This window comes from Sus scrofa, chromosome Y (assembly GCF_000003025.6).
Source record: "Sus scrofa isolate TJ Tabasco breed Duroc chromosome Y, Sscrofa11.1, whole genome shotgun sequence".
Lineage (NCBI taxonomy): Eukaryota > Metazoa > Chordata > Mammalia > Artiodactyla > Suidae > Sus > Sus scrofa.
The window spans coordinates 7964011-7971180 of record NC_010462.3 but is presented as its reverse complement, the minus strand read 5'-3'; the positions used below and the strand labels follow the sequence as shown (position 1 = coordinate 7971180).

The following is a 7170-nucleotide window of genomic DNA, read 5'->3' as shown; positions in this document are numbered from 1 at the left end:
TGCACAACGGGACAATGGCATTGGCTGGATCTGCTCGTCGCCTGGTCCAAATATGCACACCACCTTCCCGCTGAAAGGCTTGGCCACGGAAAGTCGGCACAGTCCTTGAGGTCAGAGGAGCAGGCGTGGCTCATGATGAACCCCTCGCAGCCTTGGTGTGAAACAGATGAGCACCGCAGCCTCTGTCTGTGTCTCCGTGGAGGCGGCAGGAAGAGCTCAGCCACCTGCCACATGCCAAAAGCCCATTTTGGCCAAGCTCACCCCCTTTTCCTTATGCTTCCAGGGGTGACTGTGTCCCTGGACACACAGCGCTGGAAAATCTGCCTCCAAAAGGATGGGCTGGCTGCAGGATTGAGGTTCCCCCAGGGACCAAGCCTGGATCCTGTCCCAGACGGTTACCCACGCATCTGCGGCATCTTGTTGCTGTCTGCACACACCAGCCAACACCCAGACCGCCAAACCAGACCAGACCCCAAGCTGTCAGGCTGTGGCGGCTGACCAAGCGGCCAGCCCTTCTGGGTCCATGTTTGGGATGCGCCTTGGAAAGGAAGAGCAGGAGCTCCCTGGGGGCTCAGGACCTGGCCTTGTCACTGCTGTGGCTCGGGTCGCTGCTGTGGCTTGAGTTCCATCCCTGACCTGGGAAGTTCTGTATGCCACAGGTGCAGCCAAAAAGGAAATAAATAAATAAATAAATAAACAAATAAATAACAAAAATAAAAGAAAGAAAGGAAAAACATTGGCCCTTGGCCCAGGGCACAAAATGCCACACAAGCCATTCACAGGAGCCCCTGGAGGTTTATAAATATTTGCCGCCTGGTTCCTGGAAGTTGCATCAGGCGGAGCGCCTGCATGGTCCTGCCAGGGTCATTGGCCCAGGCCTCATTTGGCGGAACCCGGTCTGACTGCCAAGGGGCATCAGGATTGCAACGAGGGCCCTCCCCGCCCCCCTGCTGCTCTCTAAGCAGAGAGCTCACTTCTTTAGAATGAGGTGTTTTTCTTTTCTGGCCGCCCTGCAGCATATGGAGTTCCCGGGTCAGGGATCAGATCCAAGCCACAGTTGCCACCTATGCCACAGCTGCTGCAACACCGGGCCCTTAACCCAATGTGCCAGGCCCAGGATCGAACCTGCCTCCTGTCGCTGCAGAGACGCCACGGATCCCACTGCACCACTGTGAGAAATCTGGCATGATTCCTTATGGAGGTGAGATTCCCATAACTTAAAACTGCATCGTTTCTTTATTCCTTTGGCTGTGGCACATAGCAGCTTGATAGGGGATCTTGGTTCCCAGACCAGGGATGGAACCCGGGCTCCAGCAGTGACAGTGCCAAGTCCTAACAACTAGACCACCAGGGAACTCCACCATAAAACCATTTTAAAATGTAAAATAGGAGTTCCCGTTATGGCTCAGCGGTAACAAACCCAACCAGTATCCGTGAGGATTCGGATTGGATGCCTGGCGTTGCTCAGTGGGTTAAGGATCCTGCATGGCTGTGGCTGTGGTGCAGGCTGGCAGTTATAGCTCCAATTTGACCCCTAGCCTGGGAACTTCCATATGCTGCAGGTGCGGCCCTAAAAACACAAAAAAATAATAATAAAATAAAATAAAACGAAAAATAAAGTGGGACTTAGTACATTGACAATGTTGTGTGGCCGCCACTTCTCTCTGTTCCAGAAGATTCTCACGCCCCCAAGGAGATCCCAAGCCCATGAGCAGCCACTCCCTCTCTCTCTCCCCCAGCTCCTCACATCACAAACCCACTTCCTGGCTCTGTGGACTTGCCTGTTCTGGACGTGTCCTATCCACGGAATCCCACACCGTGTGTCCTTCTGGGTCTGGCGTCCCCCCTGAGCATCGTGGTTCAAGGTCCCTCCATGTGGCAGCCTGTGTCCGAGCTTCCCTCCTCTTCCTGGCGGAGTCGTAATCCACAGGAAGACACCCCAAGGAAAGAAAGCCGGTGAGTTTTATTTTGAAGACGGGTACATGACATTCTGCGGGGTTTTTTGTTTATTTGTTTGCTTGGGGTTTTTTTATTGCCACACCCATGGCGTATGGAAGTCCCCGGGCTAGTGGTTGAATCAGACCTGCAGCTGCTGGTCTACACCAACACCACTGCAACAGCGGATCTGAGCTGCAGCTGCAGGTCCACACCACAGCCACAGCAACAGCGGATCTGAGCTGTGTCTGCAAACCACACCACAGCTCACGGCAACGCTGGATCCTTAACCCACTGAGCGAGGCCAGGGATCGAACCCGAATCCTCGCAGATACCATGTCAGGTACTTAACATGCTGAGTCACAGCAGGACTCCTCTGCTGATGTTTTAAACTGGGCTTGTTTTCAGTAAACATTCTGAGAACCTGGGTGGGGCTGGGCACATCCCCTTAACCGTTTCCGAGCAGCGCGTGTGCCTGTGGGTGCGGCAGTGCGGGCTCTCCGGGCACAGAAAGCTGCCCACTTAACGGAGACTGGAGACTCCCTGACTGGCCGTCTCGTCCCCCTTCGTGTGGTCCCTAATTCAAAACACGGTGATGGTGACAGTGTCGCCAAAAGAATGCTCTGCTGGGGTTCACACAGGGACAGACCGAGAAGGACCGTGTGGGCAGACCCTCCCCCTCCGAGAGCAGAATTCTCAGCCTCAGATGTGCCCATGTGGGGGCTGGGGGACTCTGAGGGGGGCGTCCTGTGCTCAGTGGGGCGTTGGGCAGGGTCCCTGGTCCCCACCCACCACAGGCCAAGGCACCCCTCGTCAGTAATTACAAGCAAATTGTCCCCATACTTGACCATGTGTGCCCTGGGGGCACAACTGACCTTGGCTATGAGCCACTGCGATTGATATAGATCCATATAGATATAGAGAGATGAGGCACACACTCAGATGGTACACAGCTAAATTAGGTGATGGACAGCTAGATGGATGGATGGATGGCTAGACAGGTGGCTAGACGGATGGATGATATGTGGATATGGATGTGATTAGATTAGAGACAGATGATAAGCTGGTATTGACGCTTGGTTCTTGGTTGATCAATGATAGATTCGAGATGATAAATTGATGACAGACGGATGATCAATCGACATCAGTGATAAATGGGCTGGTAGACTACGGAGATGGAGGATATATTGATGCATAAAGGATCAATCGATCGATGGGCAGGCAGATAGAAGGTAAATGACCGGCCACAATGGCCATCGTCAAAACGTCTACAAACAAGAAGTGCTGGAGAGGGTGTGGAGAAAAAGGAACCCTGTGACACTGTGGGTGGGAATGCCAATTGGTTCAGCCCCTGTGGAAAGCAGGATGGAGATGCTTCAGAAAAACTAAACATAGAACTCCCATCTGATCCAGCAATCCCACTCCTGGGCATCTCTCCAGAGAAAACCATGATTCAAAAAGATGCATGTGCTCCAGTGGTCACTGCAGCACTATTTGCAACAGCCAAGACATGGAAACCACCTCAGTGTCCATCGACAGAGGAGCAGGTCAAGAAGAGGTGGTCCATAGACACAATGGAACATTACTCAGCCATTAAAAGGAAAGAAATGAGGGCATTTTTGACAACATGGATGGACCTAGAAATTATCCTGCTAAGGGAAGTCAGCCAACATACGAGACGCCAACATCCAATGCTTTCACTGACACGTGGAATCTAAAAAAAGGATACAATGAACTTCTTTGCAGAACAGATACTGACTCACCCACTCTGCAAAACGTATGGTTTCCAAATGAGACAGGCTGGGGGGTGGGGGGAGGCCCTGAGGGTTCGGGATGGACAGGCTGTAAAATTTGGTTGTGATGATTGGTGAGCATCTATAAATGTAATAAAACTCAATAAGTAATGAAAAAATAAAAGAAATGATGATAAATGCTAGACAGTAGATGGATGGAGAGACAACTGCCTAGAGAGATGCATAGACAGGTGCAAAGATCAGCGCATACACACACACACACACACACACGGATAAACAGCTAGATAGATATATACATAGATAGATGCACAGATAGATAACATAGCTTGTTAGGTAATAGACAGACAGACAGACAGACAGATGTGGTTTTTTGTTGTTTCTGAGCTGCCCAGAGCCAGGAGTCTGAGGAGGAGGGAGAGCAGGAAGGAGGGATGGGTCCCCGCGCCCTGAGCAGCTCTGTCCCTGCCTTGATGAGCGGGGATCAGAGGTGGGGTGGCCAGGCACCGGCCCCAGAGGAAAACCCCAAACCGCACGGTGGTGGGTGCTCTCTGTGGGTGGGTCCACAACCCCCAGAGTGTCTCAGAATTAACCTGATCACCGCACACGACCAGGAGCCAGGGCGGGGCTCAGGGGAAGCCCTACAGCCCCCTCCCTGGCAGGTGAGCCTGGGAGCCGAGGCTTTGGGGGAGCCACATGGAGAAGGCTGGGGCGGGAGACAGATTGATACAGAGATACGGGGCTGGGGGCCCAGAGGCGACCCCGCTGCCTGTCCAGGAGGCCTGGGCTGAGGGCCCCTGGGGGAGGGGGTGAGCAGGGAAAATGCAGTCAGTAGGGACCCTCCCCACCCCGCTCCCGGCTATGCACCCAGTTCTCCTAGTGACATCCCGCTTCAATCTGATGCGCTTACTGCCGTGAATAGACCAGCACCAAAACGCTGCCCAGGCCGAGGGCTGTATTTTATTCACATCTTCTCATTTTTCCCCTAACGTCCTGCTTCTGTCTCAAGACCCCATCCAGGGCCCCCCAGGGCCCCCCATCCAGGGCCTCTCATCTTTGGGGGGACCTCTGTGCTGGGCCACTTCCTCAGACAGCTCTTATTTCTGGGGACCTGGTCAGCTTTGGGGGCTGCTGGGCAGCGGTTCTGCAGGATGCTTCTCTGCTGGTTTTCTTCTTTTTTGCTTTTCTTTTCAGGGCCGCACCTGCAGCATGTGGACGGTCCATGGAGCTGCAGCCGCCGGCCTACACCGCAGCCACAGCAACGCAGGATCCGAGCCCCCTCTGCCGCCCACGTCACAGCTCGTGGCAGCTCGGATCTCTAACCCTCTGAGCGAGGCCAGGAATCGAACCCGCGTCCTCTCAAAGGCTAGTCAGATCCTTAACCCTCTGAGCCCCAATGGCAACTTCAAAATGGCTCCAGCTTTGGTTGAACTTGGCCCTGAGTTTCTGGAAGGTCTCATGCTGTGGGGACATCGCCTCCTGCCTCCCTGTCCAAGAGTCCCCCTGCAGAGCTTGCTGTGTCACTGCCTCTGGTGGCCAAATCCTAATCGTAGTTCCCCGGGCTGCCTTACGTCCCCTGCGGGGAGGATGGGAGAGGCAGACAACCTTTCTGAGGACACGCCCCCCGCGGGGAGAGGCAGCCTCTGCTGTGCAGGTGAACTTGGCCTTGGGAAGCCCCTCCCCCCTCAATCCACTTCCTCAGAATGCTCTGGAAAACATCAGCAGGTCAGCCTCCAACCGGGTCCTGCGGTTCACACATCGGGGCCCCAGACTTCACAGGCTGGCACTCTCACACCCTGGGGCGGGCTGTCTCAGGGACCCACGGGGTCACCATGGTGGCGTCAGGGCAACTGCAAGCCTCACCTCCTCAGGGTTGAAACATGTCCCCTCCTGCGATGCTTGTCCTGGGGACAGGACCTTATTAGGAAACAGGGTCTTTGCAGGTGTGAGGAAGGGAAGGGTCTGGGAGGAGGTCCTCCTGGATGAGGGGGGCCCTCCCTCCAAGGACAGGGTCCTCCTAAGAGACAGAGAGGAGACCCAGACACAGAGCAGAAGCCACGGAAAGACGGAGGCAGAGATGGGAGGGAGCCCCCAGAAGCTGGAAGAGGCAGGAAGGACCCTGCCCTGGAGCCTCTGGAAGGAGCGCGGCCCTGGGACCCCTTGACCTCAGACATCTGGTCTCCAGGATCGGCGGGTGGGGTGCCCCTGTGGTTTTAAGGTGTCTAGCTTGTGGCCAGCTGCCGAGGACCAGCTGCCGGAGGTGCCAGAGACACTAGTATTATCTAAAATGTGCAAGCTGTGGCGTCTTTGGGGTGTTGAGAACTCGGGGGCCTGGAGCCCCCAGGGGCAGGGCTGGGCCTGGCGGGTGAGGGTTCGCGCTCTGCAGTGACCTTGGCTGCAGCCCACACAGATGCCCCAGGTCCACTCGGGCCCAGGCGTCCCACGGACCCGGGGTTTGCTTTCGGTTTTGAGATCGACGTGGCCGTTTCCCAAACCTCCCCAGGAGGCTCAGAGCAGGGACGGGGCCTCAGTGGCAGCGGGAATGGAGGGGACACACACACGTCCTCAGAAAAATCCAAGGTGCTCCACTGACTTCATATCTGTTGTCAGTTTCACTTTTCGTTTTTGTTTCCAGAGAAACTATTCCCAGAGCCCCTGTCACCTCCACCTGCTCTCTGGCTGCGGGGCAGGGGGCGGGGGCCACGGGGAGGCTCGGGGGGGCCCTGGGGCAGGGGTGTCTGTTTCATTTCTTTTGTTTTTAACTTCAATGAAATCCACAAAGCCTATGATTGACCCCTTTCAAATGCGCCTCCGGGGGTACCGACTGCACCCACGAGGCTGTGTAACTGCCACTCTGTCTGGTTCTAGATACTGATGGGGTCAAGGAGACCTGGTCCCCTCAGCAGCCTCTCCCCCCTTCCTCCCCGGCCCCTGGCACCATGAACCCACTTCCTGTCCCTGTGTATTGGCCTGCTCTGCGTGTTTCCTACAAAGGGAGTCCCACATGCTGCGTCCTTCTGGGTCTGGCTTCTCTCTCTGAGCGTCGTGAGTTCCAGGTCCATCCACACGGCAACCTGTGTCCGAGCTTCAGTCCTTATCATGGCTGAGGCGTGGTCCATGGTGTGGATGGACCCCATGCTGTTTATCCATCCATTCATCCATCTGTCCTTCTGCCCATCCATCCGTCTGTCCATCCATCATCCATCCATTCGCCATCCATCCATCATTCATCCATCCATCCATCCACCCATCCATCCATCCATCATTCATCCATCCATCCATCCATCCATCATCCATCATCCATCCATCCATCATCCATCCATCATCCATCCATCCATCCATCCATCCACCATCCACCCATCCATCATCCATCCATCATCCATCCATCCATCATCCATCCATCCATCCATCCATCATCCATCCATCCATCATCCATCCATCCATCCATCATCCATCCATCCATCCATCCATCCATCATCCATCC

At 55.0% G+C, this 7170-nt stretch overlaps 1 protein-coding gene across 1 annotated transcript in view; it reads right to left on the bottom strand.

The window, feature by feature from the left end:
• Positions 1608-7170, bottom strand: part of LOC110257914 (translation initiation factor IF-2-like) — a 21271-nt gene continuing 15708 nt past the window's right edge. The window contains exon 2 of the mRNA XM_021080920.1: positions 1608-1908. The gene's annotated coding sequence lies outside the window, so the exon portion shown is untranslated. The remainder of the gene's footprint in view (positions 1909-7170) is intronic.